General features: G+C 42.2%; 1 long non-coding RNA gene across 2 annotated transcripts in view; it reads right to left on the reverse strand.

Moving 5' to 3' along the window:
- Window positions 1–766: 766 nt before the first annotated feature.
- LOC135324127 (uncharacterized) overlaps window positions 767–15876 on the reverse strand; it is a 53105-nt gene continuing 37995 nt past the window's right edge. For both annotated transcript variants that reach the window (XR_010385479.1, XR_010385478.1), the window contains 2 exons: window positions 2364–2479; window positions 767–1508 (listed from right to left, as the gene is read on the reverse strand). This is a non-coding gene — a long non-coding RNA (uncharacterized LOC135324127). The remainder of the gene's footprint in view (window positions 1509–2363; window positions 2480–15876) is intronic.

Here is a 15876-nt window from a genome sequence, read left to right on the forward strand (position 1 = left end):
TGCTAGAATCATTCCCACCCCCGACACACCCAGGATTTCAAGCAAAACTTCCTGACAAGGAAGAAAGCCCTCCTGGCAACTGCATATGCTATTAAATAAGATTTCCCATCTAGTTTCTTGAAGGGCTACTTGGAGCAGGTGTCTAATTTATAAAGCATTAACTTAATTTACTTGCTGCTATTGATAAGCTTTAATCTCTGTCAATGCTTTTTAAACTTTCTGTGATTCTAATTCTAACATCAGAATGGATGGTAAGACCATAGTCAGCAATAATTTACCTTACAGCTAAATAATGTAAATCCTTAGCTGGACTAATTTGCAAATAATCAATACTGGCATGCTTCCAACTTTCAGGGCGTTTCCTTTATTCATCCGCATAGTTGACTGTGTGGATCAATATAGGATACAAACACAACTATTCTGTGCCTGTGTTTTTACAGACTTTCATCTGGGCATACAGCTGACCATTAGCACTGGGACAGGTTTTGAATGTTGCACTACACCTCTGTTGTATTTTTTTTTTTCAATTGGATTCAGAGCTGGGGTTGTAGAGCTTCTACTGTGTAAGTTCGTAACTTAGTACAGACTTTCTTCAGCCTGCTTATAGGACTCGGCTCAATCTTCATTCCTCTTATCAAAGGGGAGGAGATTGCCTCTTGCCTCAGAAACACAGAAAACATCAGCTTAAAGCTAAGTATTCTTATTTTGGGTTAGTGCATTGAACACTACCCACAAGTTGAGAAAAATGATAAATTATATCCTGGGATGGCATTATGTTTGGCTCTGTGTGAAGCCTGTAGAAGTCAAAAGCTTGTCACACAGGTCAGATCTCTGGAGTAATGTCTGGGATATGTCTCAATCTAGCTGTTAGACCCAAATGAGGCTGGTGTTACCACAGCATTTCAATCTTTTGTAGCTTCCAATCTTGTAATTAGAAGCCTGATCTTGCCCTGTCGAATAACCGTTACTTTTTTTCACACACAGGCTTGAGGCAGAGCACTGAAGAAGAGTCCAGGTGAAGTTGACAGACTTGGGATACTTGCTTGCATCAAGGCAGTCTTTGTCCGAGTAGAGTCACATGTGCTGACCCTCCCGTCTTTACTATTGACCCACCATTTCAGGACATCTGTGTGTCCCTGTGTACAATGCAGAGTTCAGATAGCAGCATCTGTGCTTTGGATTTCACTGTAGGGTCCATGCCTGAAAACCCAGCTCCTCTACTGGCTCCAGCTTTGTATGTAATCCACTAGTTTACAGCATTTTAAATCCATTCCATCCCAGCTTTTGAAGAACATAAATGATGAGACCTTTCTATAAAGTATTGCTGTCGATAATTTAATTTCACAAGTTTGACACTGATTCCTGTGAATGAAATAAGCTAATCACACTTAGAATTTGTTCACCCTTTCAGTATGAGAGCTTTCAGGCAGTCACGTCAATGTCATGAGCAGCTCAGGAAATTCATCCTCCTTAGTTCAGGTAGGAGGTTGAGTGCTGATTTGTTCATTCTGGGGACCAGAAATGTGATAGTAAGGACAACCTTATCAGACAAATATATAATAAGATTTAAAGGCTTTAAATCACAAAATGTACGTTCAAGTAAGGAATAGGATCTTGATATTTGAGGGATAGTTAAAAATCAGAAAAAATTATCAAAGCTATGCTGGATAGTCCGTCTTTGAAAATCTCTGCACTTAAGGCAGGCTATCTCTATGCTTTAGCTTAACCACTATTGTTGGACAAGACGCAGGAGGGGAAATTAGGGATATCCTGGGATATCCTACATTAAACTGCACAGTTGACCCTTCCCAGCCTAATAACCTTTAGTTTATACTTATCTCACTAAATGCAATAGAGTGCTATGTTTTAAGTTTTGTCATTGTTGTTGCAAGTCAAAATATTACTGGTACATGTTTGGCATATTCAACTTTTTTGAAGAATTTAGACACACAAATCTTGTTTACACTTACTATAAAGCAGACAATTACTTTAAGTCACTATCTTAAAATTGAAAACACCTGAGATACTTTTCCAAATTCTTTTCCATTATGGGGTTATTTCTGATAGCAACTGGTCCTCAACTAAATGTATTTTTCAGTGTCAGCACTCAGCTGTAGATATATCTATTTCAATGGCAAATCAACGATAATATCTATGCCTTATTCACAGTACTCTAAATTCATGAGTGAAGAAAGAGAATGACCTGGGAAGCATTTCTAAATTGAGTTAACTATTTCTTGTTCTTTCATATTCATTGGGAGGCTGTTTTAATAATGTAATCAAGTCAAAGGGCAGGTGAAATTACTAAATGTGAAGAGACCTGTTCAGATGTCTGAGAAAATAAAGTAGCAGTTATCACGTACCGGCTTTAACATTCCTGAATCTCATTTCAGACAGCAGATTATCTTCAACTGTGTATTACTTGCTCAATGGCATAGAATTCTTCTGGTCTGGATTCTGTAGGAAGTTTATCTTTCATCTGTAAAATAAAACGTATTTATTGGAATTTAATCTTCAGGAAAACACCTATCCTCTTTCCTTTTGCGAATCACCTCTGTTTGGCATTCTTCAGATGTAGCAATTCATGAGACTCCCATTTGTTACATCTTATACTGCTCTAGGTGGGACTTTCAAAAGCCCTCACTAATGTTTTGCTCATGGACCAGTCCATTAGCTTCAAATAGAAGGTGTTAATGTGAGGGATTTCTGCTATCCCACTCTTTGGCCCTATTCCTGGAAGCAGTTACCAAATGTTTAAGATTACAGACTTGCACAGAGCCACTGATTTCAGTGGGAAAATTTAACTGCTGTTCTCCTGTGCTAGTTACCCTCAATTAAAGAATAAGGACTTGGGTATTTTTGTGTAAAATTTAGACCTTCACAATTTTGCCTAACCCTTGGAAATATGTACATCCCTTTGGCACCCCTTTTTTTAACTTTACAAGAAAATGGCTGAAATGTCTGCCACTATGCACCTACCTAGTGACTTAAGATTTGGTAGGCCAGACCTACTCAGTATTTATCTCACGTCTAATATCAACTCTCCCAGCTAATGCCAGCAAGGCATTTCCTTGTCTGTTCACTCCTGGGCACTCAGCTGAATAGGCATGCTCCGACAAACTAGAGGAAACACCAACCTCTCTCCCTCCTGTCCCACTGTATTCAATAGCCTATGGCTTGAGCAATCACCTGGCAGGGGGGTGATTACCATTCAAACCTTCCCTTTGCCAAAAAGGAGCAAGGGTTTGGTGACACGTTTCTTATGTCTTAGAGCAGTTCCCTACGCCTGGGTTACAGCTTGATTCGGAAGGGTCTTATCTTCTCCTAATGAATCTATTCCATTCTGCACAAATAAAAATCCATGGAAAACTGCATCCTAAGAGAGAGTTTTCACATTCTTTCACCTTTTATTCTGCCCCAAAGACCAGTTATTTTTACCTAGTAGAAGAGCTTCACCCTCTACCAGAAAAGAAATGGAAATGAAAAGCATTATGATTATGTCTAGTCTGAAAGTCATTCACAAAGATGTCTATACAACAAAAGGGTTTGAAAGCTGTATTTTTCATCCCGTTCCTCCATGGGGTCTCATTTTTAAGTCTCAGGCAAAGGAAGTTGCTCTCCCTGCCTCAGTGTGTTGCCTGTGGAGAGTGCTGGTGGTCCAAGGAGGGGGTAGCAGGGATGGGCTGTGACTAAATACTAGCTCCACACAGGGTTTATATTCAGAGCTGCTGTAATTACTCTTTCACTCCCCCGTCACTGACAACACCCAGGCAAACGTTAACATTGTTTATAAAAGGCACAGAATTTCCGATTTGACACCTGGGAGAAGATCAGCTATAAACTAGTAAAAGCTCAATATCTTTTCCTGAATTGTGCTTTTTATGTCTATGATGAACCATTTCCTGTCTCAGTTTTCTGGCAAGGGGTACCACAGACATCAAGTTAGTTTTCCAGATTACCCATCTGTAATTCCCTTATGTAATAAAAATGACTGAACAAAATGTCACTTGACTCAGTATGTGTTAAGAATACCAATCATAAAAGGATATATTTACTGTATCAGAATGCCTTCAGTTGTTCACCTGAAATTGTCACTGTTATAACAATGCAGTTGTAATACCAGGAAAATGATCAGATTTCAAGTGGGTAAGTGTACAGAAGGAGTCTGGGAGCAGGAAGTTTGGCTAAAAATCAACTTTTCCTTTGGTCCCTTTGTCTCTGTATAGGTCATTATCTTTTAAATTTTTCCCTCAAAACTCAGAGAATGTAGTAGCTAGTATTATTAGCTGAAAGGAAATCAAAGTATACTTTTCCTGCAAAGTGCTTGCAAATCCTTAGGTATTATTTTTACAGAATTTTGGTCAGACTTAAAAATCCTCTTGAAACTTGAGTTATAGATTAGAGAAGCACTAGGCTACTGAGAGGAATAATAAACATTTGCTCCTTTGCTCATGTGAATTTTTCCTAAGACTTCCAGAGGATCTCTTCTGTGTCTTTAATCAATGTTGAAGTAGCAGAAATTTAATCATTAAGGACCAGTTTTGAAGGAATTTCACCAGCAAGTCCACATAAGCTATGTGCAATCAGGATAAAAAATAAAGCTTTTCATCATCTTTAGGACCTCTAAGGCCTAGACCTCTTGTAGGCTCATTTTCTGCTTTGCAGTGGTGATAGGTGATATTATGGAATTGAATATATTCATTTTTAGAATAGGAAAAAGGACTCAGACACATTATGCATTTTCTTTCTTTTTTGGATAAATGGCTGTTTTTCATTGTCTGGAACTGTACAACAGAATTCAAGCTTTTCAGGCTAAACACTGACAAGTTTTGACTTCATTACCACCAAAAAGCATGATTCCTAAGTTAATTTGTTTTCATTGGCTTCATTCTCCTTTTGTATAAACCAAAACTGTGTTAAATTCCTTCCTTCCTTCCACCCAAACCATTATCATGGTTTTTGTGTGTTAACCTCATTATCTTCATTTTCATTTTAATGTAATCTTTGTTTTAACAAAAATGCAAATCAGTCTTTAACCTTTTATTCTTTATTTTCTTTAACACTAGCATTTCTATTAGGCTAAAGAGCAAATGCCAAGCTGTTCCTTTCATCTGTGGCCCAGCATTTGACATTTTTGCACTAGAGGAAGACACATATTGTACCATGATAGTCTAATCTAGCCATACTGGGGTATAAATGTATCATACAAGAGGATCCTGAAACGTTTTGAATTCATCTTTTGTATCCTTCACGGTAACGGACACCTTTTCTATGCTGCATACTGTCTGTCAACTGCTAGCTCTCATTAAGCCCCTGTTTTGAAATGACATTAATTTTCTACTGTGAAATCTTGAAAAGACTTTTCAAAGATATTTCAAAATATTAGCTTTTAAAGCAATTATGATGCATGCTCTTCTCCCTTCCAGTACAGAAATGTAATGAAAGCCACTCATGTCAGGAAAGACTGGTCTCCCTGTGTGCGATTTCCATGACATGGAAGAGGAAAATCAATTGCAGCAGTGCACTAATATCTCTGATCCAAAATAATTATTATAGCTGCATATGAAAATTACATCCTTGACAAAGCTGCTGAGAAGCTGGGAAAATCCCACAGTCTTATTGCCATACAGCAATGTATGTGGTACTGTTGGCAGCTTTATGCTATACCTTAAATTGTGATTTCCAATTTCCATGTAAATTTGAGCAAAACGTTTCGTACAATGGCATAATTTCCCTTACAAAGTACAACAGTATAGGTATAGCTGGTGTCATAAACTATTTTTCCAGTACTTACCTCTTATCTGAAAGGCATGGGATATCACCCTAAGGAAGGTTTCTTTAGCCCTTAAACTGACCACATAACTTTGTCAAAAGCATGCGTCATCTCCCAGATTTTGCAGACCTGTGGGAACTTAAAATCTTCAGTCATTTGTTCCTCCCTGTGTCTAAATTCATCTTTTTAACTGCTACCAATCTTAAAAGCAAAACAAGATTGTTTCTAGTGGAATAAAAAGTTAATTTCTTGATTACAATGCTGGAAACAGAATTAAAGGAGAAGAAAAGTTAAACACAAGTAAACTAAAACTTAAAATACACTTGACATCGATCTCTTTAGGGCTAGCACTCATATAAAGCTTCTATAAGGCCCCTTGTGACTGAAGAAAAGAAACAATTTCCACCTACTGCATTTCAGGGAACAGCCCTGTTCTGGTTCCACTAAACGATTTACACAGGTGTTTATCTTAGGCCATTGGGTGCCAAATGAAGTGTGTCTGGGGTAATACATCTCATTTTAGAATATCTGCAGGTAATATTAAAAAATATTACCTTTCTCTGCAACTTTTGCTTCACTCTTATCATTAGACAATCATGGATACAACACCATCTTTACAGCAAAAAGGAATCTTCCAGTCCATTCTTGAAGGTTTCCTTCTCTCCTCCACACTTACCAATTAAATAATTAAGGAAAACTGATTATATCACAGGCATGGTTTGCTCTAGGTGAGAAAGCATATGAACCACTGTTTTAAGTTTCATTGAAGCCGGGTAATTTTTGATATGCAAAGGTTCTTTAGTATGTTGATTTTCCATACTAGGTTTGCCTTCTGGCTTAGGATGCCAGATGAATTGCAATTTCCTCCAATTCCTCCCTTCCCAAACATTCTGAATTCCAACTTACTGCATCTATTTATGAATTACACATCAAGAAAAATATTAAAACATTTTTGGTAGACTCATGATTCATGGCATGTGAATGACTCTCTATAGAGTGTACACATGACATGTTAGTAGGCTATACAAGTTTATGGCAAGACTTAAGAGAAAAGTGCAAGTCATCAAAAGAGGTTGTGTCTTCATGATGTAAAGAATACCAAGACATAGAACTGAAAATCTGAAATGCTAGTAGGGTGTATGTCTGTGCTGGTAACAAAATCCCTATTTCAGTTTTTCATATTTTTTTATCCTAATTTTACCATGCAATTCTTATGGTCTAGATTTCATCCCCCTCAGTTTAGAGATCATATTCCATATTATCTTTGTTAAGTCTGGTGATTATGCCTCGCTAGTGGGTTATCTCAGGTCGTTAGCCTTAACGAAGTTGTTGAATTATTAAAGGGTATTGGAGAGGAGACAGTCTGACGATAAGAGTGAATGATCATATATTCAATCTACATAATAATAATTACATTCTTGATCACTTTATTTAAATCAGGATGGATTTCTCTACTAGTGCCCTGAATTACCATTTTAAAAAATAATAATATTGCTAATGGAGCAGGAGGATGCAATTTTCTTTTCTAATTAATAGTGTATGGAAATAAATCCTGATGAGAGAAGCACCAATAAAAGCATAAACGACCTGTGACAGAAGACTTACAAAGTCACTGAAGCAGAATAAAGTAAGACAGCATTAGGTTGCATATGCTTAATATTTAGTACAGGACCTGAATCAGTAAAAGTGAAAACTATTAACGTGTTAATATGATTTAAATGGAAGTGATCTTCCAAATGGAAAAAACAAAATAGCAAGAAAAAAGTAATATCTGCAGTAAGAAGCCCTTTATTCTAATGCTGTACTCAGATAATGATCACTAATTAGATGCTGCATGTTATCCCATACTCTTTGTACCTATCAAAGTATACCAAACTGGCATAATAAAAAGAAAGCAAGACTTTAGTTAAAGAGAGAAACACATTTATGTTTTTGCAGTACTTCTTATGTTATGTTGTGCTCCCCTTCTCACAGTGAAATTGTGTCTACTAAATTTTGAAGACTGCCTTAAGGTATAGGTTTTAATTAGGACTAGCCAGAAACAAGCATTTCATCTCATGCAAAATATCATGGCTTCATCATTTACCCTTATTCCGAATCAGAATAAGCTGGAAGAGCGGTCAACAAACAAAAATTTAAAAAGTTTAGATATAACAGGGTCTTGTACATGGTGAACATCTTAATCACTAGGTGTGGGTCTCTTCTAACTCTTTTCCAAATCCTTCCTCTCCCCTCTGAAAAAAAATCAAATAAAACATTCTGGACCTGAGTTTTGTTGAAGCAGATATGTTTCCATAAGGGGGCCTGGCTGCAGCAGCCCCAAATTTTCCAAAGAAAACAATGTTCTATAGAATACTCCTGGATTCTTCAAGTTCTCATTAAGGAACATATCACTTTTTCTGAATAAAAGTGGATCTTGTGTATCTGAGTCACAGTTACAGGAAAAGTCATATTTGATTCTGCAATTAGTTCCATTTCTCCTGATGTAGAGAAAAGTCTGGAAGGAGAGATACTGTTCCATTAATGGTACTAACCCAGAGTTAAATGGTGAGATAATGCTATGTGGAAGATAAAGATTGAAGGTCAAAAGATGCAATCCAGCTCCATCTTGGACAGCTGAGATGATGTTGATTATTGTTACCATATTCAGCTCTGACTTGCAGAGTTCAGAATGATCTCATCCTCTTTCTTTTTCAGTGCTAAAAACCCTCTCCACCTCTGTGCTGCGTAGTGCCACAGCTCTCAATAACTCTCCACTCTGTGCTTGAAAAGACTCTTGTGAAACAGCTACCCACAAAGGATGGTCTTGCATTATTGCAGGGCAGGATCTAAGTAAATTGGATCATGTAACACTAGATTATTATGTCACTACTATTTAAACATCTAATATTACCTGCTACCAGAATCATAGAAAACATGCTAGCCTTGCTGCAAAATTAGAAAGATTAGATTTTTCAGATGCAGTTGAGAAAAAGAGAGACCTTTTCTTCTGAAGAGGTGCCAGAGCAGGGAGAATAGAGGAAGTCTGCTTTATCTATTCTCTGGGGTGGGAACATTTTTCCAAAGAAAACTAACTGCTTCTAGATGGTTTCAAGTTTTGATGGCCATGAAAGATTCCTATATTTTTCAAAGGTATGTGTGGAACATACAAGTGTTCCAGTATGGAACACGTTCATAGTCTGTAAAGCAAATGTTTGTAACATCCTCTTTTCTGTAACAACCTCTAGTGTATGAAGAGGAATGATTATCTAGTAATCATGTGATGACATAGGTGAGAAGGTGAATGATCATAGGGAGTGGTTACAAGAAATGTGTCTTGTGAAGCAGACATCACCCCTCCCTTTCAGGGTTTGAAACTCAACACTAATCAGGACAGGAAAGGGATCTCAGCAGGTGAAATCCGAGCTTTAGAAAGAAGTTGGCAAAACACCCAATATTGAGAGATATTTTATCATTATGTTGATGTCTAAGCTTGATGGTATGGGGCTAAATACTTCCTTGCAAGAAGACCTTGGTGCAGAACACTTTCAATAAACTGAAGGTAGGAAAGTCAAAGGGCTCCTTTCCCCATTGCACCATGGTGCTAGCAAGGATTGAGTCAAAGGGATGTTCAGCATTCAGCTGGAGGAGACAAACTCTGGTGTCAGATTAAAAATTGCCCAAAGAGGCTGTGTATTCTCCATCCTTGGAGATATTCAGATCTCAGCCAGAGTGGCCCTGAGCAACCTGCTCTAATGGGCCCTGCTCTGAGCAGGAAGTTGGAGCAGATAACAATGTAGGTGCTAAAGACCTTAAAGGGATGTTTGGGTAAGGTTTGTCAAATCAAAATTATAATACAAACAAGTTTCTAAAGCTGATGTTTATGTTTTAAGATTAGATTCTTTAACTCTGTAAAACATGTAAAATAAGTTACAGAAATTCATATCATAGATTATTAAATACCTTATCATATACTTCTCCATATCTATAAAAATGTATCTGTAAGACCAAAGTGTGGCAAAGATTTTCATTAAACTTCTTCATTAAAAATGAAAGTTTGGCAGCACGAAAATCCTTTGCGAATTCATGTTCTTTCTTTGAATTGTTTTGGAAAAAAGAAAAAGTAGCAGAGCACGGAACAAAAAATTCTCAAGTCTGCAAAGTATTCACATTTTCCAAATGAAGCAGATCATTTTTCTAATTTGAGACAAGATATTTTTTCCTCCAAATGTGGTTTAACATGATGCTCAAAATCCAAGTGAATCATCTTATGTCAAATGAAGTGTTTCTTCCTATTTGAAACAATTTTCAACTTTGTTTTTCTTAAATTTTTTTGCTTGACCTGAAATGTTCCTTTTGGAACTGCAAGTGAAATCAATCAGTCCAAGAGGAGAAACCTAAATACACTTTAATCAAAAAATATATTAATCTTGCTCTGAGGCTGAGATAAAGGAAGCTGAGAAATGCCCTTTGATTTGCAGACTCTAAACAATTAGAAGTATACATTCTCTGTCTAACAGGCTGATTTTAAATAGCTGAATCAAACCATGAATAATCCAATCAAAAACAGAAGCTATAGAAGCTATGTTCTCAGAATTATCACACAAAACTGTAAGGTCTTGCCTTTCCCTTCATTCCAAAAGCTCAACATCCATAAGTCTGAGCCTTGACCAAATAATCCCCCTTTCTCAAAAACTCACTGACATCCTGACCCTATCTGAAAGCAAATTTTCTTTTATTCATCTTTGAGATTTATGAGCAATGAAAAATGCTCAGAGAAATACATCCAAAGGAAAGAATGCTGCAACTGAAAGAAATCCATATTTCTATAAAGCAAGAAAAATCTGCTGACTCTCTTTTCTTCTTACGTATTCTTCAGCAGTTCATGCAAATTAAACTTTTCTAAAACTTTATTTTTCACCACATACAAATCTCCTTTTGTTAAGGGAGATGTGTCGCCTTCTGATGCGACACTCTCCCGTTCGCCTGAGACGGCACGGAGGCTCCCCCAGCCTCCGGGCCAATGAGCACTGACACCAATATGAGGATGCTGCAAATGGCGTTTATTGTACGCATGTATTTGCTTATATACCTACAAGCACACTGCTATCTCTACGTCATATCCTTCCTCTTCCTTCCTCTTTCCGTGCCATCGCGAGATCTTCCGATCGCCGTTCCCTACATCTCCCCCTCCCCATGCTTTGACTATGCTATTTGCTTTAAATTGCCGTGTCGCGGGTTAAGCGTTCATAGTGTGGGTGTGGGTGGGACCACCCCTTTTCTAGCAGTTGTCTTACCAAGCATCTAAACACTAGTCTACATACTAATATGCCTAGCACGAGCATCAGCAGCAGGTGCAACTCTTCTATTAGTAATTGCCTGGCCCATGGTCCTAGCCCAAGCCAATTACCACTACTGAACCCAGAAGGTCAAGCTCTTGCGGGTCCCAGGGCAATGACGCATTCAGCGTGTCAATGCTCTCTCAGCTTTGGTAGGTCTACGGTCAAATTCAATGGGACCCCTATTAAGCATGTCTTAAAAGGGCTGCCCCGCACCCACCAACATCAGGCAAAATTGCTTATTTCCTGTCCGGTTTGTCAGGTGAGCCATAGATTGTTACTACCCCATTTCGCTAACATTGGTTCGCCTTTCACCCCTTGGAGTTCCAGTCCCAGCATCGCTACGAGGAGAGCTACTTGGGTTGCTCCCCCCTGCCATCTTCTCAGGTTTTCTGGTTACGCGTTCTTCTTGTGGTTTCACGCGCCTTTTCTCATCTGTTCTTCTCCTGTCTGTTGTCTTTGCTGCTAGAAGGGATCATCGGCTTTTCAGGGTGGTCCTCCCCTGCAATAAAACTCAGACATTCATTAATTCACCTGACTTTCTGCTTCCTGTCTTGTCCTTGCCCTGAGGTCTGGGCGTACCCACTTCATAGGGACCCATCTTACCATTTCTCCCTGCCTGACCGCTGCATACCCTCGTCCTTGGGTTACCAGCTGCCACCCCTCTTCCCATTCCCCTTTTTCCGGGATTCGAACCTTTACGTCTGGTCCCTCGTGCATCGCTCGGACCACCCAATGCTTTTCCGCTGGCGTCTTGTTCTCCTCCCCCCTGATGAACTGATTCAGACCGAATAAGGCGCGCATAATTATTTCTGATTGTTTGTGCGCGGGGATTCTTTGTGTATATCCTTCCCCCTCCCCAAGAATCTCGATCCTTTGCTTTAAAGTGCGGTTTGCTCGCTCGACAATGGCTTGACCTGTGCTATTATAGGCAATACCGTGCACTAGTTTAATTCCCCACCGTACGGCCCATTCTCTCGTGCTTTGCGCTGTGAAACACGTGCCGTTGTCTGTTTTAATAGTTTCTGGGGCACCCAGCCAGGCCATTGCCGTGTGCCAATGCAACTGTGCCGCCCGCGCTGTGACTCGTTTATGTTGGGTCGCAACGATGATACCGCTGTGTGTGTCTACTGTGACAGCCAGCCAGGGCCGTGGTCGAAGTCGCTGGCACATTGTGAAGTCCGTTTGCCATATTCGGTTTCCTTTCAGCCCCCTGGGGTTGATGCCGGCGCCCCACAGGGGGGTTTTTTGGCAATACGGGCAAGCCGCAACCACTTCACGAGCCGTGGTAAGGGGGATGTTGCAGCTTTTTGCCAGTGCTTTTGCACCAACATGGAGAAGGTCGTGCACCTGCCTTGCTTCTGCGACTGTCCACACACCTTTGGCCGCTTGATCGGCTTTATTGTTGCCTTCTTGGTACACTCCTTGGATTGCCTCATGACTCCGAACATGAATAACAGAGGCAGTGGCCCGCCGTTGTTGTAGGGCTTCTTCTAGCATTAGCGCAATGGGCGATCCGGCCCATCCGGGATACGACATGTTGTGTAACAATTTAAAGACGAACATGGAGTCTGTCACTACATTCAAATGCTCTTCTGGCCACATTTGCAATGCCTGCGCCACAGCTCGGGCCTCTAGATGCTGTACGCTACTGTCCGGCTCGCTGATCTTCACTCGGTGCCATTGGGCCTTTTGATCTTGCCACACAACAACCGCTGCCCTGGTCACCGATGACGCGTCGGTGAACACTGTGCACCCTGGTGCAGGTCGCTGTAGCACTCGGGCTTTCAGATGGGGCCGAAGGACGGTGAGGTGTGTATACATCTCCAGCACAGGTGATAATCTGATTGTTCCTGGGAATCCTTCTAAAGCTATTGCTATACTATCTTGTTTCTGGACCACGCTGTCCCATTGACTCCTTTTTACCGGCAGGTAAATGGACTCAGGCTCCTTCGCGAAGTGCCGAACGGTGGCGGTTCGTCCCTTCTGTATCATCTGTGCCAACGCTGTTACGATTGTGACGTATGCCGTACTTATTTGGTTTGACACTATCCACCATACGACTTCCGGACGCTCCGGTGTCCCTTGTCCTAGAACGCCTATGGCTCCTGTTCTTGTAACTGCCACGTACAGATTGATTGGTCTGGCCGGGTCGTATCTCGTTACTCCGCCCTTTGCCATGAGATCTTCTATTTTTCGGAGGGCTTCTAACGCGTTCGGTGTCATCTGCCTCGGTTCCCATGGTTTGTGGCCCTTGAGCAACTCGAACAGTGGCTCCATCCACTCCTTGGGAATACCTATCAGCCCTCGCAGCCATTGGAGAGCTCCAACCAATTGCTGTACATCATGCAACGTTCGTATCTCTTTATTGAGCTTTATCGGCTGTGGGACCACAGCTCTGGGGAGGATGGTGGTTCCCAGATAGTCGACAGATTCTCCCCTTTGCGTTTTCGCTTTCTGGACGTACAATCCCGCTTCATTTAGGCAGTTAATTACTGCCTGTTCTGCCTGATCGGTTTCTTGCTGGGTCTCTGCAGCTATTAGGAGGTCGTCCATGTAATGGATGATAAGCGCGCGCGGGAACTGCGCTCTTACCGGCTGCAATACCTTAGCTACTGCCGCCTGACAAATCGTAGGTGAATTTTTCATGCCCTGCGGGAGGACTGTCCATTGATATCGCGCTGCTGGCTCCTGCAGATTCTCTGAAGGCAGTGTGAAGGCAAATCGAGCTTTGTCCTGAGGGGCTAATGGTATAGAGAAAAAGCAATCTTGGATATCCATCACCACAACTGGCCAATTCTTTGGTATTGCTGATGGTAGTGGCAACCCTGTTGTTTGATACATTCCAACATCACCGCTCCTTTTGCAGCGTCTGGTAAAGATGCAAGTTCTACTGCTGCCTGTAGCCTGTCACAAAACTTGTCAAACGGCTCTCCCACTCTCTGCTTCACAGTCGTCCATGGCTCTGCCTGCTGCACCAGTGGCCCAATATCATCAAAGGCCTTTCGAGATGCTTCTGTTGTCACCAGTATCTCCCGAGGTGTCAGGCCCGCTGCCTGCTGCTGGGGTGTAGCCATGGCCGCATCATTTCCTCTTAACCGCGGTAGGGTGGATTGGCCCAGTGGGTTCTGCGGGTCTGCCTGTGCGGCCATCAACGCCTGCTGCAAGCGCGAGGTCCACGCTTCTTTCCACATAAGGACCATCGTGGGTGATAAAACCAGTCGCGCGAGGGCGCGACAATCCCACGGTATTAGGCCTCCCGCGTGCGCCGCGTCCAGCAACGTCTGTGTCACCGGGTGTCGCAGGCCCTGTTCTTGCACTGCTTTCAATAGCTGTTGTACCGTCTTTGGATCGAGGGGCATCCATTCCACTGCCCCCCCCCCCGGGGCAATTCGTACTGGGAAGGCCCCTATTGGCGCACGAAACTTGAGGCCACTCAGGGCACATTCCGTCGCTATCAGTTTCCAGTCTGTTAGGGGAATTTCTTTTCCCCCTCCCGCTTGGGTGAAACCTGCTGTCTCTGATGGCCCTCTTTGTTTAGCTGTTGCCTCTAATAGCCCTCTTTGTTTAGCTATTGCCTCTGATAGCCCTCTTTGTTTAGCTGTTTCTTGTTCCAGAGCTGTAAGCAGCATAAACATCTGCTCCATATCTCTTGTGACTTTCCTCCCCCCCTTTTTTTTTTTTTTTTTTTTTTTTTTTTTCTCCTTCGCCTCTGACTGCGGCGGGGGAACTCCGCCCTAGTTGCTGTACCTGAGTCTTCAGTCTCCTCCTTCCGCAATGCTGGTGGACACCCACTCCTCTCTCGGCCAGCGCCATTTTTTCCCGGGTGCGGGACCCTCGGTTTTTCCCCTGCTTCTGGTCTTTCCCCTGCTTCTTTTCTTTCGTCCTCCCACTGCACCCGAATCATGGTCCCCGGTAGCCAGTCTCGGGGATCATCCACTATAAGCAGTCTTTCCTTTTCTTCTGCCTCCTTCACTTTCACCTTGCTTTCTTTTCCTCTACCCGCCTCTGGCTTTTTCATATCTCGGTCTCCACAAAGGTCTCCTGGTTCTCCTAGTTCTCCCCCTTCCATCGCCCTCATTTCTTTCCACGGATACCGCGGCGGAGGCGGAGAAGAGGGCGTTATTGGGTAAGCCTCTGGAGTTTTTGCCTCCCCCTCTCCCTGCTCTGGTTCTTGATTAACCGCCTCCTCCTTTATGTCTGTTTCCACACTCTCCGTTTTCACTTCATCCCCTACTATCGCCTCTCCCTCTATCGCCTCTGTTCGCTCCTCTGCGTTCGCTGCTGTCTGTGTTGCCATTTCCGCGGACATGTGCAGCGCCGCGCGGGCAGCCTGCCAGGTCTCAAGCTCCTCCCTAGTCCTTTCTAAAATGATTGTTATATCTCCCCACGTCTTAAGCTCTGCGGCCTTCTTAGTGGCCATAGCTCTCTGAGCAAGTGCTCGAGTGCACTTCTCCCAGTTAGAAGGGGAAAAAATGTCCCCTGTTCTAACTATCGCTCCATCTTTCAGGAGCCGCCCGACGCAGTTCGCAACTGCATTCGCTCTCATAGAGAGCCCCCATTCCCGGGCACCCACGCGTATAACCTTAACTACCGCGTCCATGATCCGGATCCTCTCGACCGCCTGCGGTCCGCCGTCTCAGCTATCACGTCGGGGTCACCACTTGTCGCCTTCTGATGCGACATTCTCCCGTTCGCCTGAGACGGCACGGAGGCTCCCCCAGCCTCCGGGCCAATGAGCACTGACACCAATATGAGGATGCTGCAAATGGCGTTTATTGTACG

This window comes from Dromaius novaehollandiae, chromosome W (genome assembly GCF_036370855.1).
Source record: "Dromaius novaehollandiae isolate bDroNov1 chromosome W, bDroNov1.hap1, whole genome shotgun sequence".
NCBI classification, from domain to species: Eukaryota; Metazoa; Chordata; class Aves; order Casuariiformes; family Dromaiidae; genus Dromaius; species Dromaius novaehollandiae.